This window comes from Meriones unguiculatus, chromosome 9, assembly GCF_030254825.1.
Source record: "Meriones unguiculatus strain TT.TT164.6M chromosome 9, Bangor_MerUng_6.1, whole genome shotgun sequence".
NCBI classification, from domain to species: Eukaryota; Metazoa; Chordata; class Mammalia; order Rodentia; family Muridae; genus Meriones; species Meriones unguiculatus.
The window spans coordinates 65,219,425-65,240,807 of NC_083357.1; positions in this window are offsets into that span (position 1 = coordinate 65,219,425).

The following is a 21,383-nucleotide window of genomic DNA, read 5'->3' on the forward strand; positions in this document are numbered from 1 at the left end:
TAATAATCTGGGTGTGGTGGTGCACATATTTAATCCTGGTGTTAGGGAGGCAGAGGCAGGAGGGTCCTCGGCCAGCCAGTCCAATCAGACCAGTGAGCTCCGGGTTCAAGGAGAGATCTGTTCTCAAAACCTAAACCCAAATCAACCAACCAACCAAACAGCAATAACAAAACAAATACCCTCACCAACACCCCTCCCAAACAAAGACAGAAAACAAAAACAAAAAACATGGAGACTTCTTGATGATAAGCATGATAAAGACACCTCAAATTCACCTATGACCTACAAAGGTACACACATGCACAGACAAAAACATGTATACATGCATACAGTTCACAGGCTCATACACACACATACACCCCCCCTCCAAAAAATAAGCCAATGATAGAAAGTGTTTGATTTCTTACTGTGTCTTAAGTAGAGAATTTAAGTCCTTTTCAAATTTAATTTTAAAAATTGAACTCAATACATCTTGGTACAGCTAGAGGTAGCCAACTTATCTCTCTAGCCGTAATATTCGTGAAGTGGTTCACTGTGTTAATGCAGCTGGCATTTGGGTTGGCTAATCATCACTCCAAAAAGCACTGTTTTACGTGGCTTCAGATCATCCTCTGCGTGACCCGTTCCTGCACAAGTTCACGGGTCCCACAGTGCTCATCAAAACATCAGTCAGTGTTCTGTCCCCCGATACTTCTGATACAAAGCTGTGTTTCACGTTCTTTCCATGACTTCTATGACATTGTTTGACAGAACTCCAAGAGCTGTTATTACTACTAAATTCTGTTTGTTGTTTCTAATTTAAAAAGACACTCTCTTATGTCGGTAGGAATTACATATCCTCTTTTTTTCAGCTTCTGCTTTATACCAACGACTTATTTACTTTTTAAATAATAATAAAAAAATGAGATTGAACCAGGTGTGGTGGTGCACACCTTAAATCTCAGAACACAGGATGCAAGAGGCAGGCAGATCTCTATGAGTTCAAGGCCAGCCTACCTAGTCTACAAAGTGGGTCCAGGATAGCCAGGGCTCTGTTATACAGAGAAACCCTGTCTCAAAACAACAAAAAAACAAAACAAAACAAAAAACCTCATAATGTAATTATGTCTTTTCTCCCTTCTCATTCCTCCCTCCCAACTCTGTTGACTCTATTGCTCTTGTTCAAATTCATGGCCTCTTTTTCTTTGTTAAATATATATGTACATTCACACACCTATTACCAAATATATGAATAAAATGTTTTGCGTAATGTTACTTGTATGTATAATAATCAGGGATGACCATTAGGTATTAGATAACCAATTGAGTGACTTTCCCCTGAGGAAGGCTGTTTCTCCCACTCTCAGCATCTCTTAGTTGCCTGAGGCTCTTTGTCTATGAATGAGGCCTCCTGAGCTCTCCCTGTTTCATGTTAGCTTGTCCATCAGAGTCATCCATGTTCAGGTTGTGTTCAGGCAGCCATACTGAGGAGACTTCATGGGTGAAGCTTCTCTGACTTTTGCAGGAGACAGAATCTCATAGCAAACTTACCTGATCCTCTAGCTCTTCAATCTTTCTTCCCTACCCTCTGTGATGATTCCTGAGCCTTAGATGCAGGAAATCACTGTGTAAATCCTGATTAGTTAATAAGTAATAGTTAATTTTTCCTTAGTAAATCAAAATGCACACATAATGCTTATTTCTATACTCTTCCTTCTATTTCAATGATTTATTTATTCAGACTGGTGAGATAAGTACACAAACCTTATAATCTTCGTATTTTTTGGGTGAAATGATCTTTCTTTATTGTTCATCAGCATCCTAATAGCTTACTTTTCCATAGCCCTTTAAAATTAGCTTGCAAGTTCTACTAAAAATTCTTGAATCTTTTAGTATGATTAAATTAACTTTATAGATTAAACTGGAAAGTTTGATATCTTTATGATACCAAGTCTCCCTGTCCAATACCATCAAATATTTCTCCATTTATTCTGCTCTCCTTTTATATTCCTCCCATAAACTTTTATAGAACTGTCCAAAAGGTCTTACACATAATGTGTATTCCTAGAAGCCTTCTAGTGCTTTGTGGGAAATAGAATCTTTTTATAAGAAATATATTGATTGGGGCATGTTGTTCTTGGACTTAGTTTCCAGCTGAAATATTTCTTTTCAGCTCAATGAGTAAAGCTTACTTAATTTGTTTAGGTGGGAAAGCCTTCAATAAGGATGATAAGGCAGAACTCACATATGAACAACTAGCTCATTACACCTGCAGAAAAAGAAATAACTAAAAAGTGTAAAATCCCATACAGCAATTGCAAAGAAATCAACCTGAGACAAAATTGAAACATAAAAAACAGAAAAAATATCAACATTACATATAGGTAGGATTTTATTCCTAATAAATGAAAATGATAATTACCACAATAGAACAAACACACAGGTCAAGAATAAACCATTTGTTCAAGTGCAAAGAAAGACACATCTTCAATATTAATTAATTAATTAATTTTAGGTTTTTTTGGAGATGGATTTCTTTGTGTAACAGCCCCAGATGTCCTGGAACTTGCTTTGTAGATCAGCCTGCCCTTGAACTCACAGAGTTCTGTGATTTCTGCCTGTCCAGCTAGAATTCACTTCTTATTAAACCTGGGAAAGGACAACAATAGACCCTATTTGCTGCTGTTAGGTAAGAGTCAGGCAATCTTGTGCACAGTGATCCTTTCTAAAATGCCCTCCTATACATACCATGAACCTGGAGATCACCTATACTTGGACACAGCAACTACACTTTTCTAATTTCCAAGATATGTATTTTCGAGGCATTTTAGTGGTTGTACATGGCTCTGAAAGATTCTCAATAATTTACATAATTTGCACAAAGCTGGCTTAAGTAGAGTGATGGTTCTCAGAACTCAGCATCCTAAAAGTGCAGAGGAACACCATGAAAATTTTCTTTGATCATAGAATCCTTTTTATGTCAGTATTATGGAGATTTGTAGCTGACTGAACTGTAAACTTATTTGTGGCAACACTGAGAAATGCAGCCAAACCTAGCTAATATTCTAAATGTCTAAGAATAGGTTGTGTTTAGACAGCGCATGGGACAGCAAATGAGTTGAATAATGGGATGACTGAATGCACTTTAGGGAAATAATTAAGGCAGAGGAAAATGTGTATGATATTTTGTAATATGAAAAACAAAGCTGCAAAGTGCTAAGTGTGGCATGTAATACACTTTGGGTGACACAGACATTTACAAATCCATATGTATATTTATATGTGCGTAGAGATGTGCGCAGAGGGAGGGCATAAATGGAACTGCCGACTTGTGATTATTTGTGACTCTAATTTTCTACCTTGATTCATTTCTTTATCCTTTAATGACCACTAATTACCCCGATTCTACAGCAGATGTCACGTTTCTAAAGTTACTGCCGATGCTCTTTCTTTTATGTTCCTGTAAGTTGTAACTGAATGTGCCTCCTCCCACCGCTCTCTTCCTTTTCCATTTTTTCTCTGGTCTCTGTAGAGTTCTGTTCATGTTACCAATTATTTTAAAATGTGACTTCAGTTAGTCTATCCAGCTGTTCTCACTCTTTCAAGGTGACATTGCATTTTTTTTTTTTAAAGCTGGACATTTTCTTTGGTGCAGAAAACAATACCCTTTCACAGTATCTGTTGCATTTTAAAGTGTGTATTCAGACGATATGAGTCTCATTAATTATTTACTGAATAATGGATGCGTTACGTGAAACCTAATCCTTGCTAGTTCTGAAGACATTGTCTCATATTAATGGCGGGCCACCAGGGGCTTCGACTCTTGGGGAAATACAGACTTCGCATTTCTTACATATGTGGGTGGCATCCCGGGGCCCCCGGAAGCAGTCGCGACCCCTCCGGTTTTTTCCCTGTACTAGCTCAGGGCTGTAAAGGCTTGCTGTCCCCGTGTCTACAGCTCTCGGCTACAGTTTTCCTCCCCTCATTGCGACTCTTGCTCCCTAGCTACCTCCACCTCATCCTCATTTCCAGCCACTTGGGCGCCAGACCCTTTCCGATATTCCTGACCTTTCTAGCTTCTTTCACTACCCTGCCTGAACAATTCCCGGTGTTCTCCTATAGTTCAAAACCTAGCTCATGAACTTCTTTTCTGTTCTCTAGTTTTGGTAACTTACAATGCTCTGTCTAAAAACAAAACAAAACAAAACAAAACAAAACACAAACAAAGACAGGGCTGAGGAAATGGCTCAGTGGGCAAGAGAGCTTGTGGCTCAGGCATGAGGACCTGCACTCACGCAAAATGCTTGTCGCTGTGCACTTCTGTAACTCCCCCTTCCCCCGCCCCCCCCCCCCCCACAGCTGGGGTAGACGCAAAGACAGGAGGCTCATGGCCCTTGCCAGTTATCCAGCTTCACGGAAAAAATGATGAGCTTTGGGTTCAGTGAGGTAAGCTGTCTCCAGGAAATACAGGAAGTGTAATATGAGTCCTGCCTGCTCCATGGATGGACGTGCACACACACACACACACACACACGCTAATGATAATGAATCTGAAGAGCCCCTTGGCACTTTTCCACCATTAGCAGCGCAGCCCTTCACAGGCCCAATGCTCCTCTGCCTTCTTCAGTGTTCCACTTTCCCCCTAACTTGGGCCCCTTCATGCTTTCAGATTAACTTTCAGGAGGCAGAGAGGGCATTCCTCAGAGGACAAAAGAGCAGGAGAGAGAAACAGTTTAGCATCAAAATTTGGGGGTATCCCTTCAGCCCAGTGTTAACTTGATCTCCTAGGTAGTGAGACATCAAGGCAAAGGGCCCTGCGGAGTTGGGAGTATAGCTCAATGGTAGAGCACTTGCTTAGTAAGTTTAAGTCCCCCCCCTCACCTCCCCCCGCCCCGGTCTTAGCCAGTGCCTTTGTCAGGGACAACAACAACAAAATACACACACAGATACATTTATGCACACGTGTGCACACACTCGGGGTTGATAAATAAACATAATAGAAATATCACATGGCTATTTCTTTAGGATTCAGAAGTTCATGTGGCAAATTTATGATTTGAAAGTTATGCAAAGGTGTAAACATCACAAAATTTCACAAGTTCGAGTCTGGGAATTACCTTACCCTAAATTCTGTGTGATTAGCCTGAGGGGAACCTCTAATTTGATTTAAGGGCAGATAGCTGTCAAAGTCCCCTATTGCTCTGCTGCTCTTCAAATCCATCTTTACATATTTTGACATTGTTATCCAAGGCAAAATATTGCTGGAGTGGTTTTCTTTGTTTCTATCAAACAAAACATTTAAAACCGGTGCCCTCTATTGCTTTCTTCAGTGACTGGATTCTTATGATGTCCTCTCTTAACTACGTTTTGTTATTTTAAGTGAAAACACACACACACACACACACACACACACACATCTTCATAATTAGCCAGTGCCTTCTTCAGGCTTTCACTCTGGGCCTCTGCATTTAATTGGCCTCCGCCTCAGCTTTTCTTTTCTTGCACCTCCCCTGGGCCATCTGCTTTGTCATTTTAACAGAAGGTCAAATATCCTTTACTCAGTCATTGTCATGCAATCGCTATCTCTCCCCACCCCCCATCCCAGCCTTTCCACTTTCCTTGCAGAATATGCTGGGGTCTAAACTCCACTTGCTTTATTTCCTTCTTAACTGTTTCTCCATCAGAGGAACAAAAGCCTGAGAAAGGCAGTCCCTGATTTTCTTCTTGCAGCAAGAACAACAGGATTGTACATCACCTTGCTCTGTAATGGGAGAGGTCCGCCAGTGAAACAGGACAGACGGGCTGAAGCTGGATCCTCACATTTCAGTCTTCCTCTTCTCTTCAGGCATGCTCCTGGCATTGCACACTTGTACTCATCCTATTCCTTGGAATACCCTTGCCCTGTTACCACCTTTCCCAAAAGCAAGTAAGGCATCCTCAGCAAGACTATTTAAAATTCCAACTGAGGGGGCTGAGGATGCTCAGTCAATACACTGCTGGGCTTGCAAGCTCGAGGTCCTGAATTTGATCTAGAAATCAGCATAAAAATGCTGGACATGGTTCTGGGCACCAGGGCTTGGATTGTGGGGGCAAATTCCTGAGGCCACGTGGCTAGCCAGACTGCTCTGTTTAGCCATTTCCAGGCTGGTGAGAGACTGGCTCAGATAATGAATGAATGAATGAATGTGGCTAGTACCTGAAGGAAGGTACCTAGTGTCTTCTGGCTTCTACATACATACATACAAACACACATGCAGGTACACATACACACACATTAACACACTCACACACAGATACACAGACACAGACACAGACACAGACACAGACACACACACACACACACACACACACACACACACACACACACACACTTCAAATCCTCCCTTACAGAAATAAGGTCAACTCTGATCTGTCTTACAAGTTGATTTTCCTCCTAAAACACGTGATGCCCCTGAAGGGCTTAGCTGGCGTGTTTTTCACTGTGTTGTGCTGGCTCCTTCTCTTTGTCCCCTAGGTCCTTGCCCACACCAGCTCACTCCCAGCAGGATAACCACACCTTGGCTGTGGCTCACCCAGGCTCTTCGTTCTCATGAAAGGTGACTCCGACCGGCCCATGGCCCCCTCACCTCTGATCTGTTCTGCAGCCCATTTCTCTGCATTGTCACAGAGGTTCACTAGTGGATCCTGTGTGATCAGAACAGAGTCTGATGACACGTAAGAGATGCTGAGGGCTGGAGAGATGGCTCAGTTGATACAATGTTTGCCGCACAGGCATGAGGGCCTGACTTCTGATTCCCAGCACGCACGTAAAATCTCAGCCTTGACTGCACACACCTACAATCTAAACACTGGGAGGGAGAGACAGAAGGATCCCGGGGCTTGCCATTCAGTCTGTCTAGCCAATTAGTGAGTTCAAGGCCAATTAGAGTTCTTGTCTTAACGAGAGAGAGAGAGAGAGAGAGAGAGAGAGAGAGAGAGAGAGAGAGGATGACACTTAACATCTAGCACTATTTTCACACGCACACACGCGCGCACGCACACACACGCGCGCATACGCACACACACACACACTCATGTGCACAAATGCATACAGCTGCATAAACATGGGTAGGAGCATACATCACACACACAAAATAAAAGACAGTTTCTAAATGTGTATTGATTATTTCCTCCAGCTTTACTCCATCCCCAAGATCCTTTACCTGTCCTTTTCTCCTACTGTCCACATCTGGTGATTATATTATCAATTAATTGTTCTCCCGATTGTCTTTGTAGCTTTAATATGCTTAAAGCTTTGGTTACGGTCATGTGAAATTTAGACGGTCTCCTTTGGTTTCCCACCCTCTCCAATGAGAAAGCTAGGATTTCTAGCATCCTCTCCACCTCTTCTTTCACCTGTGTTAGCTTTTCCTATCAAGTGAAGTTTGATGCAGCTTTTCTGTTTCAAGCCATCTATTAGTTTCTTGACGCTGTCAGAACAGTATGCCACACAGACGGGGCAGTTTAAATCCCAGCACTTGTCTTCCAGGTCTGGAGGCTGGAAGTCTAAGGTGTCTGCATGTTTGGTCTCTCCCATCGGATAGGAGATAGCTGCTTCTCTTGATGGGCCTCTCTGTGCATCTGTGACCCTGGTCTCTTTATTGTGCACAGCTATATTTTGGTTTGGATTTTGTGATTATTTGAGACAGGGTCTCTCTGAGTCCAGGCTTACCTTGAACATACTGTGTAGGCAAGGTGGCAATGCTCCTTCTTCAGCCTCTTGAGTGTTGAGTTTACAGATGTATACCGCCACATCTGTGCATAGATATGAGACTGGGTTAGGACCTGTCCTAAGCATCTCATTGTAATTTAACTATCTCTTTAATGGACCCACACCTAGATGCAGTCATATTCTGACGTGCTGGGGGTCAGTGCTTCCTCATTGGCCAGAGGGAAGGCATCGATTCTGGTCATAATAAGCCCCATTAATTCTGTATTTTATCTGAACTTCAGAAAGCCACACAGCATGGCTCATCTGTTGGATATCTATCAAGCCATGTGTTTGAATCATACCTGTTTACATGGTATTTGTGGCAACAAAAGATAGTTAGAAGACTGTGGTGATACAGTGCTTCTTTTCATTTCACTTGCCTTTAAGTGATCTTTTTAATCCAGGTTCTTGATTAGTGGGAACCTGGAATACTTTAAATTCAACACAATTTTCCTTTAATGTCGTGTGAATTCTTGGTTTCCAACCCTTCAGCGTTTGAAGTCTGATGAGTTTGTTAATCTTTGTAGGTGATCTCTTCTCTCTGATACTTTAGAACACTTTGTTCACCCTTGTAGTTATCAAATTTCCCAAGATCCTCTTCAGCATTATGCCTCTCTATAGTATGAAATTCCTGTGTGTGTATGTGTATATATATGTGTGTGTGTTGGGAGGCAGGGGGAACAGAGGTTGACATTGGGACATTTTTCTTCATCGCTCTCCATCTTATTTTTTGAGACAGGGTCTCTCTTTCTCTCTCTGTGTGACCCTGTTGTTTCAGTGAGACTGGTTGACCAGAAAGCTTTCAGGATTCATTCACTCTTCTCTCCCCTTCACCAGCCCTGGGTTTACAGGCATGCCATGATCTCGGCTTTTATGTGGGTGCTAAAGATGCAAATTCAAGCCTCATGATTGTGCAACAGGCACTGTACCCATGGAGTACCCCCCCACAGCCAACACACTGAGACTCTGTCCATTCTATTCTCTGTCTTTTTAGATACAGGCCTGTCGTGTCTCTTAACTTCCCTCACATTTTACACCTCTTTGTACTTTATGTTCTCATGGATTCACTTGATTTTGTGCTTGGTTTGCTGTTGTCCCCAGTTTGTGTTAGGAACTTGGTCCCCATTGCAGAATGTTGAAAGATGGGAGCTTGAGGTGATGACCCTTGAGTCACAAGGGCTCAGCCCCCTGCAATGGATTAGGGTATGTGAGTGTGGCACAGCACTGATGGGTAACAGAGCAATCACTGTTACCTATGTGAGTGCTCCAGGGCCAGCTGGTCCTCAGTCTTGGCACATGGAGCGATCCACTTGCTTGTATTGTAGTGCCATGAATTTTCCCAGGTACCTGAAGCTCCTAACCTTGAGCTAAAAAAGACCCTTCTATTCTTTTTAAGCTAACAAGTCTGTAGGATTTGATAATAGCCCAAGCAAATGGGATGGGACTGTGTGTGTGGCAGGGAAGGGTTCCCTGCAAACACTACAGCTGGCAGAAGAATGATCTGAGTGGCAGGTAGGAAATCAGGTTAGCCCTGGCTCAATTAGCCAGGCTAGTTCAAACTTCTCGAGTCCGATGCTGGGAAGATTACTGAGGCATTTTAAAGCACAGTACAAATTTGGAAAAAGAGTTTCCTGGCGACAATTATCTCAATCCCACGTGCATAATAAAGTTTAAGGCATGATTATGTCACAACTCTTTTGCAAAGCATATGTGACCTTTACCGTGAAGATGGAGTCTGTCTCTTAAGAGCTTAAGAACTGGTGTGGTCCCAGTCATACATATAGCATAGATGTCACGTTTCTGTAAAGTACATGTGACATCTCCCTTAAGCATGAGTTATATTGACTGAGAGACAGAGCTAAAGCTAAAGGTCTGGGGGGGAGAGTCTGGGATAAACATAGCTTTAGGGGATCCAGCTGTGGCTAGGTCAGAGGTCATCAGGTTATTAGCTACATCTGCGCCCAGCCTTTTGGTATACACATCCCTTTTGTTGACGAGACAAGCCTGTGTGCTTAACATTTTTGTTTTCTGTGTGCTTATCTGTGAGCACAAAGACCTGGTGCCCTCTACACAAGATGTTTATTTTAAGTTTTGGGGTTTCCTGGTTAGTTGCTGTATTTTCAGTTTCAAAGAGTGGTTTCTTATGACAAAACTGCATCTGCTTCATAGCTACTTTCCTCAGGAAAATACGGTTTCAGCTGTAAGTCATCAGCACCAAGAATGAAACTAATTATGTCACAAAAGCTGATTGATAAACAGACTTTTACTAACTTAAATTCCTCCTTCTCTTAAAAAAATGGTTTTAAGTGTGTGAGTGCTTCCATGCTTTCGTGTGTGTCCTTGCAGCTCACGTGGGCACTGCTTGCAGAGGCCAGAACTGGGGTCAGATTCCATCTAGAGTTCAGACAATTGCGAGCCTCCATGTGAGTGCTAGAAGCTGAGCCAAGGTCCTCCGAAGAGCAGCCATCGCTCCTAACCGCTGAGCCACCTCCCCAAACCCGTCATTCCTCTTTTTAATATCAGAAAAGCTTAGAAGTGTTGACTGATCTATTACTGTTACTTTTGAAATATTTAAAAAAAAATGGTTCACAGCACTCAGGAAGCAAAGGCAAAGGGATCTATGTGGGTTCAAGGCCAGCTTGGTCTACACAGAGAGTCCCAGGCCAGCCAAAGCTACACTGTGTATCAAAAACAAACAGACAAACAAACAAAAAAACAAACAACCCCTTTTTTTCCCAAATTCTGCTGATGTGTACAATTGTACAATAATTCACACACATATCCACAGATGTAAACGTATATACACACATACAGTTATGCTGAAACACACACTTATATATACATACAGTTATACACAGACACACAAACACATGTACAATATTATATACACACATACACAGCTAAGCACACACATATTAGTTACACATGGACACAATCAGATGCACAAATAAATACACAAACATATAGATATACACAAAACAGACACATGCTTATAAACATATATGCTCATACATACATAGACACACAACAATCACACACATGTGGATATACACACATGCCCATTCTCATATATTTACCCACCTATACACATATGCACACATAAACATAAATACATGGTACACACATGTATATACATACACAAGCACACATGCGGACACACACATAGACACAACCTAGAGACATCCACACATACATTTATACACACATACAGACACAGAAACACACATGTGCATATATATGCACACATGTATACAAACACACATAATACATAGACACATGCATACGCATACACACATACCCCCTACATGCACACACTCATGCTCACATGCACACACACATACATAGATGTACTTGTATGCGCTTGCACATCCACATATACAGATATATGTACACATAGTCACAAAGACACAAGACACATATGCACATCTATACATGGACACACACACATACAGATATAAACAGACACACAAAAGGCACATAAACACATGCATATGCACACAGAAACAAATACACATATAAGATACATATGCAGACATACACAGATAAGTACATACATACACACAGACACATAAATGCGTACACACAAACACATATGCACGCACATCTATGTACACACATACATATATGTACATCAGTACCAAAGATCCATGTGTGCACACACATATATACATTTTTGTGTGAGTCATAGGGGTGTCATGAAGCCCAGGCTGGCCTCCACATCACTAAATAGCTGAGGATGACCTCGAACTTTTGCTCTTCTTTCCTTTGTCTCCCCAGTGCTGGAGTCACAGATATGACTGCGCACACAGCACCAGGGCCTCGTATGTCCTAAGCGAGCACTCTGCCGACGGAATCGCCCTCACCCCACTTACTGCACATTCTGAAGATCGAATTCCACATGCTTCTAGTGCTCACGTCAGCCTTTGGTACTACATGCTTGCTGGGCCTTAATTATTTCTCAACTTTTCTCTAGTCCTTTGTGATTAATTATGTCTGAAGGATCATATTTAGAGGTTATTTCCCGAACCCTTGGCTTACACACAGGCCTCTCTGCTGCTTTTACATATAAATGACAGAGTGGATGCCATCAAATTTCCAGGGTCCTGGTTGCACCTCTCACTCTCAGCCCTACAGGGAGACATCACATTTACTCTTTGATGGTTAGAGTCCGAGAAGACTTGAGAGACTGGCTCTGTCATTTCTTCTTTTACTGCATGCTTGTGCGCCGTTCTTTCTTTCTTCGTATTTAGAGAGAAAGTTGGCGAGCCCAACCCAAGAGTTTCTGCGTTTGCCCAGATTCTGTCTTTGGTATATCGTAGGACATTACTCAGAATTTACAGGCATAAGCCTTCAGCACGGGGAGGTCTCTTTCATCTGTTGGTCTGCTGTTGTAGCACAGACTCTCCTCACTGTAGTGAGGAGCTGGCCCTTAGATCTGCTTTCAGTCTCCTGCTTTTATGCTACACCTTTCTCTGCTTTTGGTAGAATTTCTTATTTGTAACCTACGGTGGGACAGAGATGTGTCCTTCCCTACTGTCCCTATCCTTTCCTGTCGCTGACTTCTCAGATTGTATTTCAGCCCTGCAGTTTTCCACATCATCTTTTCTCTAAGTTTGCACTTGGTTGTCCATTACTTTCACGGAGAGCGTAAAGCAAGTGTTTGCGAGAGGACCCGCCTTCCAGCATGTGCACCTTCCTGTGCTGTTCTGGACTGTTCTTTCTTTGGCTCCTCTCATTTTAAGGGCTCTGTTGCTCTGTCTCCTCTTTAAATAATGTGTATAGTCAATCTTGTGGTAGACTATTTCAAGCTGGAACACTGTGGTGTGTGTGTGTGTGTGTGTATGTGTGTGTGTGTGTGTGTGTAGAGGGGGAGACTGCCATGGGCAGTCCCAACAGAAACACCATCTCTGCGAAGATTCTTTTAGATTCATTCTTAGTCCTGAAGGCATTTCCTTCTCGTTTCCCTTCAGTCTTGGGGGTGCAGAGGTCCTGCCTCTTCCTGCAGCACACAGACCTTTCCCAGCTAAAAAATATATGACCTGCCCCTAGTGTTTCAGTTAGATTTTCTGTAGCTATGACAGACCCCCTGACCAAAAGCAATTCTGAAGAGAAAACGGTTTATTTCCGCTTTCACTTCCAGGTCACAGTCCATCTTTTAGGGAAGTCAGGAGGAGACATGGAGGCAAGAGCTAAAGTTATACATCACAAAGAAAAGCTCGCTTCCATGTATGTGGACCTATCTGCATTGCCCACGTGGCACGCCTGGGTTGGCTACCCAGAGGCTATTTAAGCTGTGGGCTGGCTTTCCCCAGGGTCCGAGGATTGTTCAAGGTTCCTGAATAAAGTGCATTGAAAAAAAAAGAAAAGCTCCTTCTTGGTTTGCATCCTGGTTCAAATTCATCTAGCTTCCTCACAAAATCTAGACCCATTGCCCATAGTGGGCTGAGGCCTCTTACGTCAGTTAACAATCAAGAAAATGCCCCATAGGCATGCCAACAGGCCTGGCTGATAAGGAAGGAGATTTCTTCAGTTGTGGTTCCCTCTTCCCAGGTATATCAAGTTGACAGCTAAGATTAGCCATCACACCTTGCCAACACCTGTAAGACAAGCGGCCAGTGGCAGGAAGCTCCCTCTACACTCTCTCTTCGGCCTCCTGAGATCAACGCCATCTTTCCTATTACGTTCATTTATGTATGCAGTTATAGAGAAATTTCTGAATTTCTATGAGTCTCATTGTAAACCAAACTCAACAGTGAAATTTCATCCTTCTGAAGTGTGAACTTTCGGTAACAGGTCACCCTGCAGGGGAAACTCACAATTGATTTCTAAGTTGGGAAAATTACAGGGCGTGGCCCAATTCCATCTGTGGAAAACTCTCCGGAAGTTTTTGTTAAGTTTTAGACAACGATGTAATCCAAGAAGTCACACTACAAGGCAGACCTCGTGAGAGGTTTATTAGGGAAAGGGAATGCAGAAGCAGCTTCTGGGGGAAGTGGTGGAGAGAAGAAAAAGGGCAGAGGAAAGTGGACAGGGTCTTTTATAAGGTGATTTCGCATGTGCGAGAGGTAGATGTGTGCTTTGTGACTGTCTTAAAGCTGTTGCAACTCAGCACGTGTTCGGACACCAACACAGGGTTCCTGGTGGCTGAAGAAGATGTTGCCCTGGTGATGACACAGCGGTGATGACGTGCTTTGCTGTTGCCAGGTTCCTGGGGCTGATGGCGGAGCTTCCTGTTTACTAACAGTTTTAGCTCTTATCCATTATTGGCACTGTTTTAGGTTCGTGGCAATTTAGTCCACTTTCCTCTCTCTGCAGGCCACCATGGCCGGAATCCTGTGCTGAGGAATTGCTTGCACTGTTGAGGGACCCAGACCTAAGTTGGCTTTCAGAAGGGCGGGAAGGTTATTCTGGACAATGAAGGGAGCTAATGTATTCTTTCATCCACAAGTACCTTGTCCTGCCTTCCTTACATTAGTAACAAATCATGGAAGACAGCAGATGACGCCAGATTTATTAAATCAGAGGCAGTCATCCTCAAGGGCACCAGAGGGATTTCTGACGGATCTAAAATAAGCTCACATGCAAACCGGTGATGCTCTGTACCAACCTTTTTGGTTTTCATTTATTAACTGAGAATATTTGTATGAATGTCTCTTTTTCCTTACCAACCATGCAGCGACTCAGTGTTCATGTAGAAAAAGCCTGATTGTTTTTCCCTTTACCATTTTTTTGAGCAGATTATTAGCTGCTTTCTGGTTTTCCTCTGAAGGAAGAAATTTTTTACAACATTGTAAGTTGGTTATTTAAAGGTAATTTTGTATACTTTAGTCTTACTATAGTTTTTGGTAATGCTGATGCACACATCGGTATCCGGTACTTGAAGGTGCAGATCTAGAATGTTCACTGCAACACATAATCTAGAAGATTCCTGCACTTTAACTAGGACCAAGAATCCTTTGGGCATTTAGCAAACTAACATTATTTTTGAGTGATACAATGATTTATCTTCAGACTTCTCAGCAATTTTTTTTAATAGAAGAAATAGTTTTCTGTGTCTAAGGCATTCTTGATAAAGTGAATTAAGGGTTTTATATCTCAGGAAATGGAATCAGAACTAGGAAATTCAAAGTGATCAGCATGAAACAAATCAAGAAATATTGCTTTCATGGCCATTTCCCAAAGGATCTACTAGAGAATATTTCAGAAAAACAAGAACAAGGAGAGCTTTGACTTCAGGAATGAGTAAAGAGCATAAACCATATATCTCTGAGGGAAAATGGAGGAAGGAGAGGACAGCAGAGGAGAGAAAGACAGACACAGAGACAGAGACAAAGAGACAGAGAGACACAGAGAGAGGCAGGTGTAAGAAAAGACACTGTGACAATGTTAGTAAAGTTCTTTGTGTTTTTCATTTTCATGCAAATGTATATGTATGCCTATCTTCATGTGTGTCAGTACACGTGCACATTAAGTCCCAAGGTTGATGTCAGGAATTATCCTCCATTTTTCTCTCACCTTACTTGAAGTGGAAGTTTTTGGTTTCTTGGAAGACTCAGTGGTGTCATGTGATGTTTTGCTGCAAGCTGGGCATGTGATGTTTTGCTGGAAGTTAGCTTGTGAGAGGGCACAGTGATGTTTTGTTGTGAGCTCTCTCCTGCAAGGGCCATGGCTTTGGCCAGCAGAGAACATCCGTGGATGGACATTGAGGAGAGGAGATATATAGAGGCCCGCTCACAGTGAGGCATGGCTTTTTGTATCGATATCACTGCTCTGATCTTCCTGCTTCAACACTTGACTTCGCAGAGACAAACTTGACTTTGCAGAGAACTTCTCGGGGCAATCCAGTCGAGTCTTTAGGCTTTTACTGACGTGGCTTTTTGCTGACTTCATGTTGCTGCTTGGTGTTGGCCTTTGGACTGGATTGCTGGTATCCTGATGACTGAGTTTGGCAATCCCCTAAAGACCCATTGACCCTCATCAGCTGGAAATAGATAAAAGAGGTCTATAGCCCATTTCCCTACTAATCTCCTATCTAAAGTCAGGGTGGAGGGGGAGGTTGGGAAGGAGGTAAAGGTGTTTAAGAACCCTAAATAAAGTAGGTTTGGTTGAAAATCTAAGCCTACATTACTCTGTAAGGAAAGGTCTGTCAATCAAACCCTGAACTTGCTTATGTAACTAGTTTCTCTGGTGGTTTTTTTGAGGATCCCACTGTGGTTATCAAGCTTGCACATGAAGCACTGGATCCTTGAACTGTCTGCCCAGTCCCACACTTAAAATATACGAAAGAGGGTAGGAAGACTACATGCAAAACTTAAGCGATTTATCAGCTTCTACCGTCAGTGTTGGCTTCATTACTGTAACCTTTCTCACACTGTACAAGGTGTGATAGACGATAGAAGGATGCAAAATTTTTCAGTATGTTACTTTGGTGACCTGGGAACTAACATGCTTTGAAAATTTTATTTCTTCTTTGACAGTTTTCTACATATGTGCACTGTCTCTCCTTCCTTCCCCAAGCAGTCACTTATTCTCAACACTCTGTCCACTTATGACTCTGCATTCACCACTGACCAGTGAAAAAGAAGCTTCTGGAGCCAATGAGAGGAGCACTAATCTTGGGGATAACCATAAACATCTGGAAGGCAGCTGGACAACGCGGCTGTGCAGCAAAACATCAGTAATAGAAAAGCAACACTCTCCTCATGGAATAAGAAGATACTGAAGTGCCAGGGGGAGACAAGGAGAATCCCTGCAGTAGTCATTTGGGAGAGGAGTATTGGTGTGGACTCAAGACATCTTCTGAAATTCTCTGCCCCTCCGCCTGCCTTTATATCTCTCCCCTTCTATCTAGTGTGAGAGGTCACTGTAAAAGGTCACAAACAGCAACGTGCCTTGGCAGTGTGAACGTTCCTGAGTCCCACCAATGTTATTTTGAAGCAGTTTGCCACTGAACTGCCTGTTTCTAGGTCAAGACAGGAAATACAGAAGATGAGCATATAACATCTGCCTATTACATGCAGCTTTTAAGACGTGGGAGACTAGGTTTGTATCAAAAGAACAGAGGAACACACAAGAATAGCTTTCCACAGGCCAAAATCAGGCCAGTATGCCAACCATCCTTCTAACATTTTATTAGAAAAACTTTCCTACTGAGAGTAAAGTGGATGTTCACACCCCCACGTGTCTAGATACTACCATCAATATTTTACTGCCCTCACTTTATCACACATCCATCCAGCTGTCCAACCACAGTTTATCTGGTTTTGTCTGATGCATTTCAAAGTAAATCACACCCATCAGTACCGTTCCTTTTAAGTACTCCAGCATGAAAAGACCTACTTTCAAAACACAAAAGCAGAAATGACACCGAAGGTGACCCCAGTGACAGGCTGAGAGCACAGAGGAGCTGGGGAAGCAAATGCAAAGGAAATCTAATAAAGACCGGGATTAAGGGTAGCTGGAGACAGAGCTCATAACCTTGACAATTGCCCAGGGCCATTTATGGATCTGTGGTTCTCACCACCCCCAATGTAAGCCATTGTCTTTCTGTGCATATATTTTCCTGTTATCTGTGACACTATAGCTACTGTGTAATTGAGTAGGAGATTCTCCACATTGCCTTTTTATTTTACTATACTGTGTGTGCTTGTGTGAGTTTAGAACAATGGAACAATTATCAGCAGGTTCTTCATTGAGAATTAACTACCATGTTAGCTTAGGTAAGGAGAAAGAAAAAAAAACACATCAAAACACACCAGCTTCGTCCTCCACGTGGATTCCAGGTCATTCCAGTCAGCTCTGTGCTGACTGCTCTCCATCTAAAAAACATGGTGTGTCTCCTGCCCCTGCTGGAAGGCCCACAAATGGGTTGGGTGGGGCTCATCCACATGAAATATGCCATCCTGTATGTTTAGATAGAATGCTGCATGTGTCATATATATATATATATGTATATATATATATATATATATATATATCATACATGCATCCACATGCTCATCATATAAGCACCTTGAGCCTCTATCCACCACACCCCCCAGCTGAAAGGAGATGATATCACTTTTTCTTGTAATAGTAGATATGGATGCTGACAGTTTAATTGTTGCTTTAATCAGACATTTGGTTTAATTGTTTAATTGTTTAATTGTTGCTTTAATCAGCCTTTCGAACTGCTCAGTGAAAAGCCAGGGGGAATGTCAAGATACGGGCCACTTCAGTTTTACTTTTAAAATATTTATTTTTTATTTGTGTGTTTGTGTGTGTGTGAGAGAGAGAGAGAAAGAGAGAGAGCCTTTGCCCTCATACATGTGTGTTCTTTGTGTGTACATGCCGGGTGCCCACAGAAGCCAGAAGGGGTACTCAGAATCTTTGGAACTGGAGTAATTGATGATTGTGAGACATTATGTGGATGTTGGCATCTGAACCGAGGTCCTAGGTCTTCTGTAAGAGGAGTAAATGCTGCGAATCACTGAGCCATCTCTCCAGTCCTTAAACTACTCTGTAAATTGATTATAATTTAGGAAAATAATTTAGCTACATTTTTTTAAAAGCTGAAAAGATTGAAAATTTTAATGCAGAAACTATTCAACACATGAAAGCAGTGTTTTATATTTTATTCTTTTATACACATTGAGAAAAGGCTAAACTGAGCCAATTAGTACATGTAGTGTCTCATTATTATTATTGTGTGAGGTCAGACAAAATTACCCTTTCAGCAGTTTTTAAATAATGTAATATACTGTTATGAAACCCAATGTTGCCACCTTGTACAAGGGATCTGTTAAGTTTACTGCTCTAGGCTAACTGAAATTATGTGCCCATTGACCATGTCTCTATTAAGGGTTCCATGTTTTTGAAGGTTGGGTAAAATTTATATATGCGCTGCAAATGAAGGTCCTTTCTTAAACCTTAGTCATGGTTCAAATGTGTCACTTGGAGCTGAGGTGTCAGTGTGTGGAGCATGGCATGCGTGTGGCACTTTAGAAGGTTCTAGCAGCTTTAAATACTGGAGGTAGAAATGGTGCCTACCGCACACCTGATGCTAAGGAGCAACTACTGGACAGGTACTAGGCTCTATTCACACGAGCTCCAGCTCATGAGATACAGGCTGTCCTCAAATTTCAATGCCAACAGCTCTACTCACCACTGGGCCACCCATGAATTTTTAAGACGTCGGTTTTCAGAACAGATTAAATTAAATTAATTGAATTCTTTGATGGCTTTAAAATATCAGTTAAGCTGTTTCCAACTTTCCAGTTTCACTTTATTTTGTAAACTTGATTTAATTGGGATCAATTTTTTTTCAGTTTGACTTTTAAGACTAATATTTGATCTACCAATCAAACATTATCACTCTAGCTTCCTGCCACCTTCGGTTTTCTTGGCTGTTGTTTCCTCTAAGTCCAGCCGTCTCTGGATAATTTTTATGATGAAGAATTCTTCCAGGATATGTTCTGATTCTTTCATCACTTTTCCCAGTTTTGAAAATTCAACCATTAATGTATTTATTTTATATTTAATTTTCTAGTAATGTTCACTGAATTGGATAGGGAATTGACATATATATATGTATATACATATATATATGTCATATATGTGACATATATGTTATTAGCTTGGAGAAAACTTTGTGATAAAGAAGACTGGGAATGCATACATACAAAGAGAGACTAGAGAGTCTAGGAGAGAAGAGAGTGTGGAAAGAAGGATGAGAAGGGGAGGGGAGGAGAAGAAGAGAGAAAAGAAGCCATTTTGGTGCATGATGCTAAGAGCTTGCTGTGTGATAGGTATGCAGAGTGTGGGAACCCGAATGTTCTTGGAGGTCAGCATTTTGCATGCTCGACCTATGAGGACAGGTGGGTTTGTGAAGCTCATCCTTGGACAATCCTCCTTTATCTATAGCAGCTTGAGAGCAGCATGGAGGTCCTGAGCTCATCCATGCTGCCTTAAAGAAGACACAGGAAGCAACTGTATCTCATATGGCACCAGACAGGCGAAGTCAACATACTAATTCCTAGAAAACAATTGAAAGTGATTTCTCATTGATTAAATTAGTTTGGTGCCATGTCAATTTAGCTAAACCACACAAACCCCATGTTTTTTTTTTTTTAAACTGAGTTTGTAGTAGTAGGTAGCTTCCTTGTTTCATTTTAAACATATTATGTGCATATCTGTGTATACACACACACAAACACAGAAACACACATACTCCTTTGTCTATCCATTCACTGATGGACGCTCAGGTTGGTGCCATCTTGGCTATTGTGATTAATGGTGCAGTGATCATGAGTTTGCATGTATCTCTTCAACACACTGGTTTCATTTCTTTTGGACAAGTACACAGTAGTGAGATGACTGGGTCATATGATAATTCTGTTGATATTCTGAGTAACCTCCATAATTGTTGCACAAATTTATGCTTGGTGTATCTTAAAATTGTGTCCTTTTCAAAAACTGTATCATCTGCAGTTTTGCTAGAAGACCCTGAAATGGACATAGTGAGTAGGAAGATCACGCCATCGTTTGACTTGCCCCAAACTCACTGGACAAGTAGGTTCTCCTCCTGAGGCCTAGGCTCTCTTGTGTGTACACAGGAGACTTGAACCCTTAGATTCTACCAGTCCTAGTACTGCAGATTTGCAATATTTGGGATGCTGACATTCATAGCTCTGGGCATTCCATCAACAATGCCAACTAGCATCCACACAGCTTTGCCTTCCGTTTACAGTCTGATGATGACGATGCTTTCATTACTGAGCAGCTACCATCCCTCCTGCCGTTATCGACCCAGCCTGTGATAGCTCAGGAGCAGGGGGCTTGGCCCCTGACGACCCCTCTTTAATGGGAACTGAGTGTAATCACATTAGCTCAGTTGGGAGTTTTGAAAATTACATTAGCTCATCCAACAAAAGGGAATCTGCCAATAATTTATGTGATGGATTTGCAATTAGAAGATAGAGGTCCCTCCCCTCCATCTTCTTTGTCCCTTTCTGGTAAAGAAACAGAAGAAAAATCATCTTAAAGAGATTAAAATGTCAAGCAGACCTTATAGGTCATGTTTTAACAGAATTTTATCCTCTGTCTTTTGATTTTATTCCTCAAGGGAAGAATATTTTGGAAACCATTTTATGGTTAGTCATTTTGCATAATCTATTAAGGGTTTCTTGGTAAAAATATATATATTCATATACTCATGTATATAGGAAAATAATTTTAATGGGCTGTTAAAATACTTATCAGAACTAGAAGTTTTACAGGAATACGTCTATTTTTCCTAATTAAAATATAATTACATCATCCCCCCTTCAACTCCTCCCATGCCATTCCCCATTCTCTTTCATATTCATGGCAGGTGCTCATTCTGGGAAAGACTAATTCTCTCTCTCCAGCAGTTTTTAGTTGCCTGTAGTTCTTCATTGCTCTTTGCAATTTCCCCCATCCATGTTGGTATGTCAACCATTGTTGTCATTGTTTAGGCAGCCATGTTTTTGAGATTTTATGGGTGTTAACCCTCTTGCCATATATAGAAGATTCGATTTTGCTGCACACATTTTGATTGCTTTTACAAGCTTTCTGGCCCCTCTTCTGTGATGTTCCTTGAGCCTAGTGTGTAAAGGTTGTATTGCGGATGTTTCATTTGGGGACGGAAACCCCA